Genomic DNA, 17,468 nt, shown 5'->3' on the forward strand with positions numbered 1-17,468 from the left:
CCATGTAAGTCGGTGTGAGTGCCCTCTCCCATGTGAGTCGGTGTGAGTGACCTCTCCCATGTGAGTCGGTGAGTATGACCTCGCCCATGTGAGTCGGTGTGAAATTGAACTCGAATATGAGTCAGTCTGAGTCTTACCACTCCCATGCGAGTCGGTGTGAGTCTGATCGCTCCCATGTGAGTCGGTGTGAGACTGATCTCCCATGTGAGTCGGTGTAAGTGACCTCTCCCATGCCAGTCGGTGTGAGTCTGACCTCTCCCATGTGAATTGGTGCGAGTCGGTGTGAGTGCGCTCAGCTCCGCCCAGACCGGAGGGGGGGGGGTCCCACTGAGCGGGGCCGCCCCGCGCCATGCCTATTTCAGCGCCGCCCGCCGAGCGCTCCTCGCATCATCCACGTGTCTGAGGAGCATCCACCGCAGCATCACCCTCCTCCTCCTACTCAGCATTACCCTCCTCCTCCTACTCAGCATCACACTCCTCCTCCTGCTCATCATCACCCTCCTCCTCAGCATCACACTCCTCCTCCTACTCATCATCACCCTCCTCCTCAGCATCACCCTCCTACTACTCAGTATCACCCTCCTACTACTCAGCATCACACTCCTACTCAGCGTCACCCTCATCCTAACTCAGCACCCATCTCTCCGTCGTCGTCCGTGTGCGGCGCGGTAAGACGTGCATGGGTGCCGTGACCGTCTGCTGTGGGTGTTGCTGCTGCTGTTGTTTTTGTGCCCTTGTTACGCCGCTGTTTTTATTGCTCTTCTTTAACGCTGTTGTGCTGTTGTTCATCTATGCCGGTGTTATCTTGATGTACTGTTGTTTTATACCGTTGCGCTGGTAAGCTGTTTTTATTGTATTGTGCTGTTGTTTTTATTCCTGTTCTTTAATGCTGATGTGCTATTTGTTGTTATATGCTGTTCCGTTATGCTGTGGTTGTGTTATGCTGTTGTGTTGCTCTGTTGTTATTATGTTATGCTATTGTTTTACGTTATTATGCTGCTTGCGCTAGTTTAAGTGGGCGTATGACAGCATCACACTTTCCAGCATCGCACATCATGCAGGCAGCTCGAGCGCAAAGCGTACAAAGATACACAACGAAAAAGATCCCCCGTGTAGCCTTTGGCAGACTTGGGGCACAGCACAACTGAGAGACACGGCACAGTCTTACACAAGGCTCTCGATGCACAACAGTAATAATGGACACACAAAAGTTGCACAACACGCGCGCAAGATAGCATGGAGAGCGGCACAGAACAAAACGCAAACCTTACAGCAACAGATGCAGTGCACAACAGCACATTGCACGCAGCACAATATATAATGCAGTACACGTGTCCGTTGGTGGCCCATGGCCAATAGTGAAAATTCCACATTCATATGGCGGGGCCAGTGACCCCGTATGAACAGCCGCTGTTGAATTGAAACATTGCAATACAGCCAAGCACAATATGAAACAAAAAACAACGAATTAATTGTCTGAAAACATCTTCGTATCTAGAGAAGCGCAGAGCTTGGCCAATGTTTGGCGCCGGCTCATCGTCTGCCTTTGCTGTCTTCCTGCTCGTCTGTGGTACCTGAACGATTCTAAACTTGATTATGAGCAATGTATCGCTAGTTCAATGTCAATGTACAATTTTATTGAGGGACTGTGCTTTGTCTTGGTGTGGTCCGGGGCTGTTTTTCCTGTTGTTTTACTGCATTTTTCAAGCTTGGGAATTGATTTATTAATGAGATTTGAACTTGTATACGTTTGTTTATTTATTTAAGGGGCTTCCTGGTGGCGAGATGTTAACTACCTCGCCGGATATGCAGGAGGTCGTGGGTTCGACCCCGACCCTGGCGCCTCTATATTTGGAGTTTGCATGTCTCTCTCTCTCTCCCCGTGGTCGTGTGGATTTTTTTCTCCGGGTCCTCCGGTCTTTCCCTCCACATTTAGAAACATGTTTTTAGATAATTTTGCTGCTATAAATTTCCACACGACAAGCCACTTCGTTGATCTATCATTTGGGGCCAGGTCGCTTCTGAAAAATAAACTAATAGCTCTGCGGACTTAATTTGATAAGATAAAAAAAAATCATTTTGTATATTTGTAAAGTTATTTGTTTACCTTTCCTATACTTTGCACTCCTATCGTGTTTTTGTATTGTTTGTTGTTGTAACGCTGTGGTTTGCCCCTACTAGACATATATGAAAAAAAGCTTTATAGCTCATCTGATTCCTCCAGTATAAATATTCCGATTCCGATTGGTGGTCGGCGCTGTGTTCGTTTAATACATTCCAGTGTTATAACAAAAATACAACGCACTCCCACCCAGCGCAGCATACTACTGCACAGCCAAAAACTGGTAGTGTGGACCACACTCACGGCTAGGGCCGGCGCTTAGAAGGTCCCTGCCGTGAGCCCTGCCCCACCAAAATAAATCTTAAACGAAACTATGTTTCACTTTGTCCAGGTCAGGCCCACTGTGCTATATAGATTGCGTTTTCAGAAGCGAGCTGGCCACAAATGATAGCCCAACGAAGTGGCTTATTGTGAGGACATTTCTAGCAGTCAGATGATCTAGACCAGGGGTTGGGAACCAGATTCCAAAAAACACAGGATGAGATGGTACTATCCTTTGTGCAAGCACTTCCAAGAGTTCATGAACAGTGAGCCTGGTGAAATTTGAGGAGCGCATCGTCAGTAGTGAACCTTTGGTTCCTAGGGTGTTTCGGCCTTTCATACTATACACCCTCCCCAAAGGCGGTCAGCGACAGGGTGATCAATCCTACGCTTGCGTCCCATTCCCAATTAGTCATAGGAGTTGCCTTGTTGGGACTATGCATGGCAAGGGCGTCCTCCTCCCTGAGTCAAGCATTGTTGACTGCATACCTCCTGCCCCTCTCACTTTGGGGCCCAGCTGGGGTCTTTCCTCTTCATCCAGAGCCACTGACTGCTGCCTTCTGCCGCCTCCGATACAGCTCTGATTGCCGAACGCTGGCACTGGCCCTTAATTCCCAGGTCTCTAAGCAGTCTGGTTGTAGATGTTGCCACAAAACCTCTGCAGCCCACCTCCACTGGTCGGACTTCTGTGTTCCAGCCATGATGCCGTGCTTCGGCAGCTAGATCGGCATAGCGCAGATGTTTTCGCTCATAAGCCTCATCTACTGAGTCCTCCCAGGGTACTGTGAGCTCAATGATGAAGACCTTCTTGAGCAAACGGGACCAGAGCACCATGTCAGGTCTTAGGGTGGTGGTTGCGATCTCCGGAGGAAACACAAGTTGCCGGCCAATGTCAGCTAGCATTTTCCAGTCGCGGGCCAAGCGCAGCTGGTCTCGCTCTAATGGTGTAGAGCCGCTCTTCGGTGGTTTAGCCCCTTCGCGGACAAAGGTCGTCCGTAAGGGGTGTGATGCTGCTGGGGGTGGTAGGGAGTTGGTGGCAGCTCGCTTGTCCTCCAGGGCGGACGCAAGGTTTTTAAGGACTTGGTTGTGACGCCAAGTGTAGCGTCCTTGGGTGAGGCTTGTTTTACACCCTGTGAGAATGTGCCTGAGGTTGGCTGGCATGGAACAGAGGGCACAGTCCGGATCTTCACAAAACCAACAAGAATAGACATTTTTTTCCAATTCGGTAAAACAATCCAATATTTCCAGAGCCGCAATGCACGTGAATACGAAACTGGTCCTTAACAAATAACGTGTCACGAAGCAGTCGTTAGAGAGCCGTGTGCTGCTCCGGAGCAGCAGGTTGCAGACAACTGCTCTCAACGCACGATGTCGATTCTTGATGTGACGGGTACAATTAGAGGATCCTGGAGAAAATCTACGTGACCACGGGGTCATGCAAACTCCAAATATACAGCAGGCGTCAGGGTAGGGATCGAACCCAAGATCTCCTGTATACCAGGCGAGGTAGTTAACTCTAGATTTGAAGCTTTCGTGACTGCAAGGATTCATACTCTTTGGTTATTTCGGTAAAGTCACGTAGGTAAAAAATAATAAAAATTAATAAAAGTAATAATAAAAATAAAATATTTTTTATTATTACTTTAAATTTTATTATTTTTTACCTACGTGACTTCACCGAAAAAACCTAAGAGTATGAGGTAGTTAACATCTCGCCACTCTCCCTGAGTGCTAGGCCACTGTTGTTACGGTGCCGCCCACCCCCAAACAGCAGCATCAGTTCGACTGCCCCCATCTCCATCCGAGAGGAGCTGGAGCCACGCCTCACCCATCCGTAGCACGCACAGGAATGGTGGCGCGCGCATCTGGAGCGCACAGTGAGGGGCGCCATGCCGGCACATTCCTGCGATTAGGACGAAACCTTAACCCCGAGTGCCGCAAACCACGGGGCCTCTCTGTTTCCCACCACCAGCTGCTGCTGCTGCAGGCCGTCACACCGCGCGTCCCGCATGCTCGCCGCTCACACGTACCCCGACTTTGTTGTTTATTTTGGCACAGGTAAATCACATTGATGCGCATAGAGCGCCTTCACTCGTATTTACGTATGTTGAACTTTTTTCGCACCGTGCGTAACCAGCCACATTATTCCATTCTGACACAGAATTCTGACAGAATGGAATGATGTAGTTGGCGGATGAATGCACGTTTTGATAGGGACCTGGTTACACCATACAAATCTGGTTATAGGAAAAAGAAAAAAACGATAATAACATGATTTTAAAACAATTGTATGTGCTCAAGTTTTGGTCGTACGTCATACATCAAAGTGGTACAATCAGATTAAACAATATAGCAAGCCGAGTAGAACACGTGCCATGCAAAACATGTTGGGTGTAAAACAGCTCGGAGGTCGGTGAGATAGTAAACATTTTTTACGAATTAAAGTTTCTAAAGCAGAGCGATCAATTGGTCGTGGTGGTGACATTTATGGTTGTGAGTTTATAGAGGGTGCTTTGGTGCCATCGGTGATCACGTTTAAAACGATCCAAACTGATTATCAGGATGTCACGCAACTTGTAAACCCAGCATAATGTTATCCTATAAAATATAAATATGTAGAGGGCCTTAGCTCAAGGTCCTTTACAGAGTTTAAAAGCGGTAAAAAAATCGAGTGAATTAGATGGCAAGGGCAGTGCAAGGGCCGAGGAATGAGTGACCGTGAAAGAGGGCACGTGTGATGTCACGAAAAGGCTATCGGTGAGGGATGGGACAAAGTGGAGGGGCGAGGAGATGGAAGAGGAAGGGAATGGGCGATGGAGAAGAGGTGAGGCTTAAAAAGAGGAACGGAAGGAGGTTAAGGAGGGGGACTGCTTAATCAGTTCATTTCAGTTTATTTTGAAGTAACCTGTGAGCTAAGACTTTCATTAATAACAACCATGAACCGTTTTCGTGACAGACATTACACATCAGAGAAAAATAAATGATTAATACAAATGAAAAAATGTAAAAAAACGTAATAAATCAGATCATTTCAAATATAAAATGTATCTTTAAAAATTTTGAGTTAATTAAGGATTACAAAAAGTGCAAGATTAGGAATAAAATGTGCCAGTGGTAAACACACCGTTTCCCAAGAAACACTAAATTTGTACATCACAGCAAGGCACTAATTTATTTTTAAACAGTCAGTATGTAAGCACATTGCTAAGTTTCTTTAAATAACCTAATTCAACTTTCCTGATGTGCGTGTGATTTTTGTTGTTGTAGTTTTCATCATGGGTTTTCCAGGCAAGTAAAAGTTAAACCCTCTTCAAAATGTAATCGGGGCCAAGTATCCCAATGCGGGGGGGGGGGGGGGGGAGAAGAGTCTCGAGATTGTGAGTCTTCCCTGGATAAGTAACGTACAATGTGTATATCCCTCTTCAGTTGCCATGGCAATGTCACGTGTAGTTACGAAGGAGCCCCCCCCCCCCCGCCATCAGATAGTAATTTGAAAAATCAGGGCAGCTTGGGCCCCTCTTACCCAACCCCGAGAGTCCCAACCCCCATCCCAGATCTATTCCTTGCCAGGCACGCAGTCTGGCTTTGTAGTTTCCTGTTTCTTTGCATTAGATCAAGAGCCAGTACAGTAGATGGAAGGCGACAGACAGATGAGGCCAAATAAAAAAAAAGCGTTAGTGTAATCTTTAGATATATATTGTTTAAAATTAATATTGCAATAGATGAGCTGTCTTGAGATTACGTGGCCGATGTCTCAAAGCATGTGACCACCCGCAGCTTGGTTATGCCATGGTGTGTTGTGTGCACTGCTCTGCTTCCCTTGATTGTGTGTGTGAATAAGACTACGTATAATATCATTTGGGTATTTCGGTAAAGTCACGTAGATAGGTTCAAAGAAAATAACAAAAAACTACGACGTGTCGATCGCAACACCAGCGAAAGATCCAAAGAATATGAATTACTGCAGTCACGAAAGCTTTCAGTTAAGATTTAAGACTGAGTATCTTTTAGAAGTTTAGAATGTATGCAAATACGGTCATGTTTTTCGGTTAAACTCTCCTTTTTGTTTGTACCAAATAGTATAAGTGCTCTGGCCAAATTCCAAGTATGTCATCATGACTCCAGCTGCGGCTATATCCAGTGCCAGAGCGAACAATTATTCGGAGTCAAGATTTCCAATGAGCACGGAGGGTGTTGAGATGCCGTGTCCAAAGGGACACTGTGGTGCCCAGGTGAGGGTATTGATACTGGTAGGAACGAAGTGGACCAGACCACCAATAGATTAATGTGTCTGTCCGTCCGTCCGACTGTCCGTCCGTCCGTCCGTGTATCAACATCGCCCCCTACTGCAAACACTTGGCATGACCCTGTCCGACAAGATGGCCGCCCGCTCCCCCTGCGATCTGTGAATTAAACAAGATGGCCGTCGCTTCCGGCGCATCACGGCAAAACTTTAAACTTCGCTTCAAAATTACTTTACTGAAACGCAGTACGTTTAAAAAAAAAATTACTTTACTGAAACGCAGCACGTTTTTTTAACACAGAGACAAGAAACATTTATTAACACAGAGAAGAGATATTTAATCGCCTTATTTGTGCACGAAAAGCACGGCGCGAGGCCTAGTGCGGCAGGCTTCGCGAGGCCTAGTGCGGCAGGCTTATTAACACAGAGACGAGATACATTTAATCGCCTTATTTGTGCACGAAAAGCACGGCGCGAGGCCTAGTGCGGCAGGCTTCGCGAGGCCTAGTGCGGCAAGCTTATTAACACAGAGATGAAACGCAGCACGTTTATTTAAAAAAAAAATTACTTTACTGAAACGCAGCACGTTTTTTTAACACAGAGACAAGAAACATTTATTAACACAGAGACGAGATACATTTAATCGCCTTATTTGTGCACGAAAAGCATGGCGCGAGGCCTAGTGCGGCAGGCTTCGCGAGGCCTAGTGCGGCAGGCTTCGCGAGGCCTAGTGCAGAAGGTGGTGGTGGGGTAGTGGTGGGGGGTGGTGGTGGGTGGTGGTGGGAGGGCTGGTGGGAGGGGTGGTGTTGGGGGGTCTTTAAATCTCACAGCGTTTCTTGTCAAAACAAACACTTTTAATTAACGTTACACTAGAATACAGTAATTTTTTCTTTAACTCCTCTATACCCGGTCGATATCCCTGTACCGGTACTAAGTATTATTCCTACCAGCCCACCCCGCAGGGTCCTGTTATCTGGTGAGGTCTGGATGATCGTTGTGGGGGTGGGGGGAGGTCAGGGGGTGAAACGCGTGGATGATGGGATGGCTCTGGGTGACAGGAAGAGACGGAGACATATATTTACTAGGAAGTTGGGGGGCGCCATACTGTAGGGGCCCCCCAACAACCACAGCCTGCGGCGGCCCCCAAAAGACTAATCAAGTAAATCCTTAGGATTGTGTGGTGGGCCTTCATCCAGCAGTGGATTTAAGCACACAAAAAACTCCAGCATTAATGTAATGGACAGAGCACGGCTCTGCCTCAGGGCAGCAGCGGACCGAGCACGGCTCTGCCTCAGGCCAGCAGTGGAGAGAGTGCGTCTGGCTCCCTCACGGCAGCAGTGGAAACATCGCGTCTGGCTCCCTCGCGGCAGAGTGGAGACAGCGCGGCTCTCCCTCGAGCCAGCAGTGGAGAGTATGGGGGTCCCTCAGGGCAGCAGTGGACGGAGCACGGCTCTGCCTCAGGGCAGCAGTGGAGAGAGCGCGTCTGGCTCCCTCGCGGCAGCAGTGGAGATAGTGCGGCTCTCCCTTAGGACAGCAATGGACAGAGCACGGCTCTCCCTCAGGGCAGCAGTGGACAGAGCACGGCTCTCTCTCAGGGCAGCAGTGGACAAAGCACGGCTCTACCTCACTCTCACTCAACCGTCTCACTCACCCGGCTGCTTGCTCGCGGTCACGTGACGCACTTCAACCAATCCGGGGGCGTACATGCTTGGGAGGGGCACACCTGTGGTTGGCTGCTTGCTCGCGGTCACGTGACGCACTTGAAGCAATCCGTGCCGCGTTAATAACAGAATGACAAAGTCACAGAGCTAGGTGTTTATATATTAGTATTACACACGTGGGCAAATATTAACGCGGTGATGGGTTTACATGAATATCATTAATATCCTGGAATATAAGTTTTCCGCCCTCACTGAGCATCCATATGTTTCAATCCCAGTCGCAAGAAGAAAAAAATACACTTTTGTCATAAGCACAGTACAAGCTGCCCAGCCAATTGCCCAAATTTCTGGACTGACACTGGCCACATGTAAAGCAGTGCAGCCTGTTGCGTGGTTGAGACGTTGATGAGGAAGGAACCAGCACGCTCCCCATACTTGGCCTGGCCGGTGGAGGAGACCAACTGGACACGGCAGTGCAAGCAAACGCAAGGACCCCATCGAAGGGCACCACAAAAGGGCCAGTGGAACACACCGGGGAATGAAAGCTCGCCCCTCGAACCTTTCTTGAAATGGAGAGGGGGTCTTGAAATGGAGGAGTGGCACTGTGGGGTACCAAATCAGAAGATGTGAAGTGTTAGGGGGGTACGTTTGGATGTAGAGTCCTGGGTCAGTCGGAGTATGAGTGGCTGGTTGGCTCGTGTACTGTGCTCGCAACAGTTGTGTGTCTCCTAGACATTGCCAAGTGGAGCCTTCACTGTTCGGCTGGTAACCATTTCAGGATTTTTGAGCACTCGGGTATAAAATTGCCACACAATTGCCAAAACGTGTGCAAATCCCATTTAACCCAATTATAAGTAGTTAAAGCCAAAAATAATCTCTCTCACGTCCTGTCCTCCACCTATTTATAACTTTGGGGTTAACACTGGTTTGCAGTGCAGTTGTTAGCACACTGTGCTCTGTACTTGGTTGGATTCCTGGCTGCAGAAAACGGTGGTGTTTAGTGCCGGCCGTAGCTGTGAGTGAGGTGCACACCACCAGTTATATTTTTTACTGTTGTGGTCTGCCATCAACACACGCAGACACTCGTATATATATATTCTTTTGCGGTCGATGTTTTCAGTTGCAATGACAATGGTCAGCTGTTTTTTTTAACGTAATTTCTCAAATGTCATAAGAAATCGGAGAGAGGTGTACACCAGGGGTCCCCAACCCCCGGGCCGCGGACCGGTGTCGGTCCGTGACCTGTTAGGAACTGGGCCACACAGCAGGAGGTGAGAGCGGTGAGTCCGCGCGTGGCCCGCCCCCATTAATGTATTATTTACCACTTCCGTCCGCGCCGCTTACCAAAACTGTGCACTTGCCTCAGTCACAGTTTTGGTAAGCCAACAAGCTAACCCTGGTCAAAATGAGTAAAAAACAAATGTCGCTGGAGAGCTTCTTTGAAAAGGGGGAAAGACTCATGCCCCCACCCTGGTCCGTGAAAAAATTGTCTTCCACGAAACCGGTCCCTGGTGCCAAAAAGGGTTGGGACCGCTGGTTTACACTGCTCGTTCATTTACAAGCAGTGCCAATAGACATTTGTTCCAAAGTGTTACATCACGTACAAACTATTTACCTTGTTAATTTAACTGGCAGGATGCAAAGGTTGGCATATGAGCCACGCTTTATTGGCATTGCCTGTATTGGCCAAGATGAGCTACAAACATACTTCAGGACAAAGACCGAGTGAGGTGGAATTGAGCCCTATTCACAAGTTGGCTAACTTATGGCAGAATTTTTTTTTGTATCCAAATGCCAAGTTGTGTGCCCCTGCTAAGCGCGATTCACTGTTTATGAGTATGGCTGAAAGCGATTTATATAAATGTGTAGAATGTGAATTTTAATAACGATGTTAAAAACGTCACAGACAGATGCAATTCATTCATCACCACATAGTCAGCGAAGGACCGTTGTGCCAAATGTGGGACCTCTTGCGACAGCATTCGCTTAAAGCCTTAAACTACTCTTGCTGCCATTCACCGGTGTGTCTCAAGCTATTTGTTTGAACCACGTCTTACGGCAGTAGGGGGGGGGGGCGACCACGGGGGCGCTGTCATTCTTTAGAGGGTTGCAGTCTGCTTCGATCGTCGACCGCCAAATGAAGTGTGCGGTTTGGCTGGAGTTTGCACGCAAGATGGGGCGACGTGTCCACAAAGTGATAGCCGTCTCCTCCCTCGAACCGAGCTCTGGATCACTCGGAGACCGGTCGCAGATGCTAACGGTGACGTTGCTGATAAAGTTGAACCATCGGACACTAAGAAGGCGTCTTTGGCATTGCGTGTGGAAGGACTGCAGCCGATCCAAATGGGCTTGAAGCAATGTCCAGGCCTCCGCACCATACAGCAAAACTGACAAAACATAGCACTGGTAGACTCTCAATTGGTGCCCAGACATAACTGTTTCTGGAACCAAATGCAGTTCAGACCGTTTATTATTCCTCAGGCCAGGCTGATCCAGCCTGACAGACACAAGATGATTGACAATTTATTACAGATAGCAGTAGGTACAACAAGAAAATTAACAATAATAATAAGAGAAAGGCAAAGTTAGATCTTGAGGACATGTACGTGTAATGAGAAAACAAAGACTGAATATAAATAAGTTTTGACTGGGAAGATTAGAGGTACAAGAAGCCAGGGAAGACAGTGCATTTAATTCCATATAGCAATTTGAACAATTGGATGCAACTGGGAGGAGTATCTCATGCAAAGTTATTGGTTAATATTAACGGTCAGAGCTAAGTGGAAGAAGGCCATGATCACCGCCGTCTTTGAGAAAGGACGTGGCACCATCAAGAGAGACAGCAAAATGTCACTGCAATAAACGTGGGCGTTCTGCATGCAGAATGCCACCACTTACATATCTTTGCACACGCTGCTAAATCTGCGAATACCCATCAGCCGATTTTTTCCCTTTCAAATAATAGTTGACAAATAGAGAAACGCAGTCACGGAATTCGTTAAAGTTTACTTAATGAAGGCAGAGCTCTCATTGTTAAATACAGGGGCTGTACGGAGCTCTCGTGGAGACACGGACGGGGGCCCGCGGCTCACGTTGGCGTTCGAAGGGGCGGTGGCGGCGAGCGTGTTTTTGGTGCGTTGCCTATCCCACCATCGTGTGCCACCTCGACAGCCTCGTGCATCTGTGACGCACTGCAGCCCCTCTACCGTTGATGCCGTATTTGCAAATGTGATTTAAGCACTTTGATCATTACCCCTGTATGTATCGATAGTTCCATGTTAAGCTGCGTTTTAATTGAGGGACTACTGCTGCTATGTTATCTGGGTGTGGTCTGGGACTGTTTAGTTGTTTTCTGTTGCCTTGTTCAATCTTTATGGAATCAGACATATAATTAATGAATCATTTTTCCTTGTTTTTTATATTTAGTCACTTGCTTACCATTTTGTCTATTTTGCACTCATATCGTTGTTGTATTGTTTGCTATTGTAACTTTTTAACCCGCTCATATTGGTCATGTCTCAAAAAGAGCATATTAGCTCATCGGATTCCTCCAGTCCCACTAAAAGATTCTGGTTCTAGTATCGCACAGCCGAGGCATTGTCACTGTTCGGGTTGATCTCTGGCAGAGCTGGTGAGTTTGCATTAAGCCCAAGATGCGAATCACATGGAGCAGACTTGACATAAATCAGCCAATTTCCGAAAGCATTTTAAAGCAATTTATTTGTCATACTTGCTGAGCACAGGGCCAAAATGAAAAGTGCACCAAGTGGCCAACAACAAACAGGACCGTTGGAGTTGCACTCCAAGAGACGGACCGGTTGGGTAGCTCACACGTTAGAGCACTGACCTGGCACTGCTGAAGCTCTGGGTTTGAGTCACATGCAAACTACCTGTGATTTTAACTGGGTCATCAGGTGCGGTGAGTTGATGGTCTCGGCCCGGACATCAAATACGTTCTAAAAAAAAAGCCGTTACATTACAATTGGTTTTACCCTTACATGGGCAAACATTCCAGCTATGATTGAATTGAGTTGATAAGTTTCTTGAGTTGAGCAATTTGTGTAATTCGAGTTTGGGGAAAAGAGACAATACGAGGGAAGAAGCAGAAAGAGAAGTCTGTTAGATCACGCCTTCAACATGCGCAGAGGAATAATTGAGTGAAGTTCAAAGGAAGAGTAACCATGGTAATAGCAAGAGGTGAGTGTTAAAGAGGTGACCGGATGGAGTGAATCGGTGAATGCTGGATTAGCATCATCAATCACCCTGACTGCTGCTGCTGCTCCACTGAATTCTGTCGGGTGCAGCAGTGAAGTCGGAGATGGGTGCTCCATCCCAGATGGGAGAGCAGCAGCAGAATTCCAGCTGGGATTGAATGTGTGCTTTGTACAGCAGCAGTTGATAATTGCTCAGAGTTAATGAGGCGTTGGCATTGAACACAAAACGAGCTTCTTTAATACACCCTAAACCAGATTAGTAACACGGCTATTCCATGACAGGTCATATAAGATGATTGTGCAAAGTAGAAGAATGGTTGTGCTTTGGATAATAATATCGTTGTTTAAATATGGTGGGAAGGGAAGTGAGGAATTGGCAGCCTTGTGTCGTTTTATCATTCCCTGGTTTTTTTTTTAGTTGAACCCGACCGGTGTATTCGTCACTCCAATCAAGAACTGTATTCAAGTCAGCGGTAATTTATCCTGAGGCATCTGCGCATTGGGGGCAGCCGTCTCTTGAAATAAGAGTGATGTACCCAACTTACGGCCTTCTGTGAGTGGGAGATTCGAAGTAATTCGCATAGAGAACCAATAATGTTGGAAACAAAACAGTGTCTTTTGAATAGCCAGAGCTAATGGTGAAAATATCTTGATTCACTATGGGGACCTCATTTGCCAGTAAAAATATGATAATTGGTTCTTTACCCTTCTATCTGGCAGTTTTGTTGCCAGATAGAAGGGTAAAGAACCAATTATCATATCTTGATTCGTAAGAATTTTTTTGGGTTAGGCCATGGAATGATTTTGCCAGATCTGTGTTGTTAAAACCCTGAAGCACCCAACACAGCCAAACAAAGTAAATCGTCGCGTGGTGTACAAGCATTTCATGATGTGACAATAATTTATTGTTTTGTTTCAACGGTGAATTCATGAACAATTATATTCGTTGGGTCTTTCGGTAAAGCCACGTAGATAGAAAAAATGATCTAAATAATAATAATAATATCACGATGTTTCGATCGCAACACAAGCAATCGTCTTCAGGTGAAAAAAGAGGGGGAAGTCTGCCGAGGCAGGCGGTTTGTAAAGGTTAATAGATGGACGGGGCAGCTAATGTTAATGTAGGAAAGGTCTCCGTAACCTGCAGTAGGTCTACACCAATCAAAGAGCTGTTTACAAATGGTTTAGAGATGGCGGGGCAGCTAATGCCAATGTGGGAGAGGTACTACAAAGCTGTGGGGGTGGCGATTGTATTGTGAGAGATTAGCATGTCAATATAAGAAATTTGAAGCTCATCGAGAGCTCGGACAGCGCAGTGGCCACATGGAGGTGGAAAAGAATGGCAAGCCGCCATTTACTAACACAGCTAATGGTGGCTGTGTTAGTGAATGTAACTCAGAGACTCGAAAATAACTGCTAGGTAGGATATGAACATCACAAGCAGTTATGACCTAAACTGGTTAATAACGTCCTTCCAATGATTGCTCAGTTTGTACCCATCTTTTCGGTGGAAATTGTGTCTGTGTTTATATATCTGTATGGCTTCATGAATGAATCTTTGTTGATAGCCAGTGGGTTTCCAGAGTACCTTCGTCTTGGCAAAATCTATTTCGTGTGTGCCCACAGCGTTAAAATAGTGATGTTCCAGATCTGCCTTATATTCACGGACTCGGTCAGAGACATGTCACTTAGTTTCCCTCATGTAACTGCTGCCGCAGACACAGCTTAGTTTGTAGACACCGGGGTATTGCATGTCGGGGATCGCATCCTTCACAGAAGGGATCAAATCACAAATTTTATGTACTGTGTTGAATCGTACCTAGATCTTGTATTTGCTCATGATTTTGTAAATATTTTGGTGATCCCTGCTATGTATGGCAAGGTGATGGTTTTGATTGGGTTCTCAGATGATTCTTTCCCCACGGTTGGGTTGATAGCCTTACGGAGTGTGGAGTCCGAATATCCATTGCTCTTGAGGGCTTGGTGTACGTGCTCCAGTTCACTGGTTAGGTGGTCATGGTCAGAAATACAACGAGCTTCGTGATTTAGAGTTTTGATGAAAGAATTCTTCTGGGATGGATGGTGGTGGGAGTCAGGTTTAGGTATGCATCTGTATGGGTGGCTTTCCTGGAGACAGAGTGTCGCATTGAGCCATCAGGTCTCTTTTCGATTAAAACATCCAAGAATGGTAACTTGCCATCCTTTTCCACCTCCATGGTGAATGTGATAGCTGGGTGTATGGAATTGATGTGGTTGAAGAATTGGTCCAGAGCTGGTAGGCCATGTGGTCAGATGACGAATGTATCATCTACGTATCTCTTCCACACGGAAGGACGTAGGGTGGATGTCTGGATAGCATCTGTCTCAAATTTCTCCATGAAAACATTGGCTACAACTGGAGATAAGGGAGAACCCATAGGGGTACCTTCAATTTGTTTGTAGAATGTTTTATTCCAGGTTGAGTAAGTGTTGGTGAGGCAGTGTCTAACCAGGTCTGGTACATAAGCATTCAATCCTCGTTGGACCAAATCTTCAATGATTGCAATGATGTCAGGCACAGGAACTTTGGTAAAAAATATACAACATCGGAACTGACAAGCAAATCACCTGGAGATGGTGAGATGTTCATAATGGAATATATCAAGTGAGCTGAGTTAAGTACAGCTAAGGTGGTTTTACCAGTAAATGGTTGCAAGGTCTCAGACAGAAATCGGGCCAGTTTGTAGACCACCCAGATTTTATGGCTTACCAAAAATCCATAAAGAAGGCACACCACTCTGCCCTATTGTCTCCACCATTGGCTTGTCCACATACAAATTGGCCCAATTTCTGTCTGAGACCTTGCAACCATTTACTGGTAAGACCACCTTACCTGTACCTAACTCAGCTCACTTGATATATTCCATTAAGAACATCTCACTATCTCCAGGTGATTTGCTTGTCAGTTCCGATGTGGTATCTTTGTTTACCAAAGGTCCTGTGCCTGACATCATTAAATCATTTAATATTTGGTCCAACAAGGATTGAATGCCCTGGTTAGACACTGCCTCACCAACACTTACTTCACCTGGAATGGAACATCCAGTTTTAGCCAATGTTTTCATGGAGAAATTTGAGACAGATGCTATCCAGGCATCCACCCTACGACATTCCTTGTGGAAGAGATACGTTGATGATACATTCGTCATCTGACCACATGGCCTACCAGCTCTGGACCAATTCTTCAACCACATCAATTCCATACACCCAGCTATCACATTCACCATGGAGGTGGAAAAGGATGGCAAGTTACCATTCTTGGATGTTTTAATCGAAAAGAGACCTGATGGCTCAATGGAACACTGTCTACAGGAAAGCTACCCATACGGATGCTTACCTAAAACCTGACTCCCACCACCATCCATCCCAGAAGAATTCCCTCATCAAAACTCTATACCACAGAGCTCGTTGTATTTCCGACCATCACTACCTAGCTAGTGAACTGGAGCACGTACACCAAGCCCTCAAGAGGAATGATATTTGGACTACACAATCCGTAAAGCTATCAACCCAACCGTGGGGAGAGAACCATCTGAGGACCCAATCAAAACCATCACCTTGTCATACATAGCAGGGGTCACCAAAAAGATTTTCAAAATCATGAGCAAACACAAGATCCAGGTACGATTCAACACAGTACATAACATTCGTAATTTGGATCCCTTCTGTGAAAGATGCAATCCCCGACATGCAATACCCCGGTGTCTACAAACTAAGCTGTGTCTGCAGCAGCAGTTACATTGGCGAAAATAAGCAACATGTCTCGGACCAGGTCCGTGAACATATGGCAGATCTGAAACATGGTAGGACCAATACCTCAACCATGGCTGATCATTATTTTAACACTGTGGGCACACACGAAATTGATTTTGCCAAGACGAAGTCATCCAGATATTTCTATCTATGTGGCTTTACCGAAGGACCCAAGGAATATTAATTCATGCAGTCACGAAAGCTTTAAGTCATGTAGAACATTTCTAAAAACTCAATTTTTAAGACTGTATTTGATTTTCAGCAAACCTGTTTTTATTTATGCCGCTTTTTCTCCAATTTTTGGAATACATATTGAGTCCTTTTCTGTGCTTATATGTTGCTTTCTTCACGTAATCACAGTTTAGCCATTTCATATTTATATAAAAGACTAGCGGGAAGTACCCGGCATTGCCCTGTGGAAAAATATATTTCAGAACTTCTCTTAAAACACAACATATACGTACACTAATACGAAGCTATTGTGAAAGCCCGGCATTCCATTTGTTTGCCCATTTTTCCATCAACAAAATGACAAGAGGCTTGCAGAAGTCCTGAATCAAAAAGTGAAAGAAAGTGGTGGGTAAATAGTTGATCTAAAAGGTTTCCGAAAATTGTTGACCTCCCCCCCCTCTCAAAAAATATTCATACCCCCCCGTAGGCATATATACCTACACACCCTACATACAATAGAGTGAGTAGTATCTAGTGACTCTATAGTAGTATCTGACTCTACAGTCGTATCTGGCTTTACAGTAGTATCTACTGACTATATAGTATCGATTGACTCGAAAGTAGTATCTACTGACTCTATAGTAGTATCTGCTGACTCTGTAGTTGTATCTACTGATTGTACAATAGTATCTACTGAGCCCAGTAGTAGCTACTGACTGTATAGTAGTATCTAATGACTGTAGTCGTAACTACTGACCGTAGTCGTATCTTCTGACCATACAGTAGTATCTACCGACTCTATAGTAGTAACTACTAACTCTATAGTAGTATCTGCTGGCTTTATAGCTGCATCTACTAACTCTATAGTCGTGTCTACTGACTCTGCAGCAGTATATAATGACTGTAGAGGAATCTACTGACTAGTATTATATATCGACTCTATAGTAGTATCTACCGACTATTGTATCCACTGACTATCGTAGTAACTACTAAGTCTTCACTAG

The 17,468-nt window shown here is 45.9% G+C and overlaps 1 protein-coding gene across 3 annotated transcripts in view; it reads left to right on the top strand.

Moving 5' to 3' along the window:
* The first annotated feature begins 386 nt into the window (after positions 1–386).
* LOC133345821 (collagen alpha-3(VI) chain-like) overlaps positions 387–17,468 on the top strand; it is a 98,249-nt gene continuing 81,167 nt past the window's right edge. For 2 of the 3 annotated variants that reach the window (XM_061556832.1, XM_061556833.1), the window contains exon 1: positions 387–668. The gene's annotated coding sequence lies outside the window, so the exon portion shown is untranslated. The remainder of the gene's footprint in view (positions 669–17,468) is intronic. The other variant, XM_061556834.1, reaches the window with a different exon arrangement.

The sequence above is a fragment of the Lethenteron reissneri genome, chromosome 23 (genome assembly GCF_015708825.2).
Source record: "Lethenteron reissneri isolate LAM-NWPU_2019-01 chromosome 23, ASM1570882v1, whole genome shotgun sequence".
NCBI classification, from domain to species: Eukaryota; Metazoa; Chordata; class Hyperoartia; order Petromyzontiformes; family Petromyzontidae; genus Lethenteron; species Lethenteron reissneri.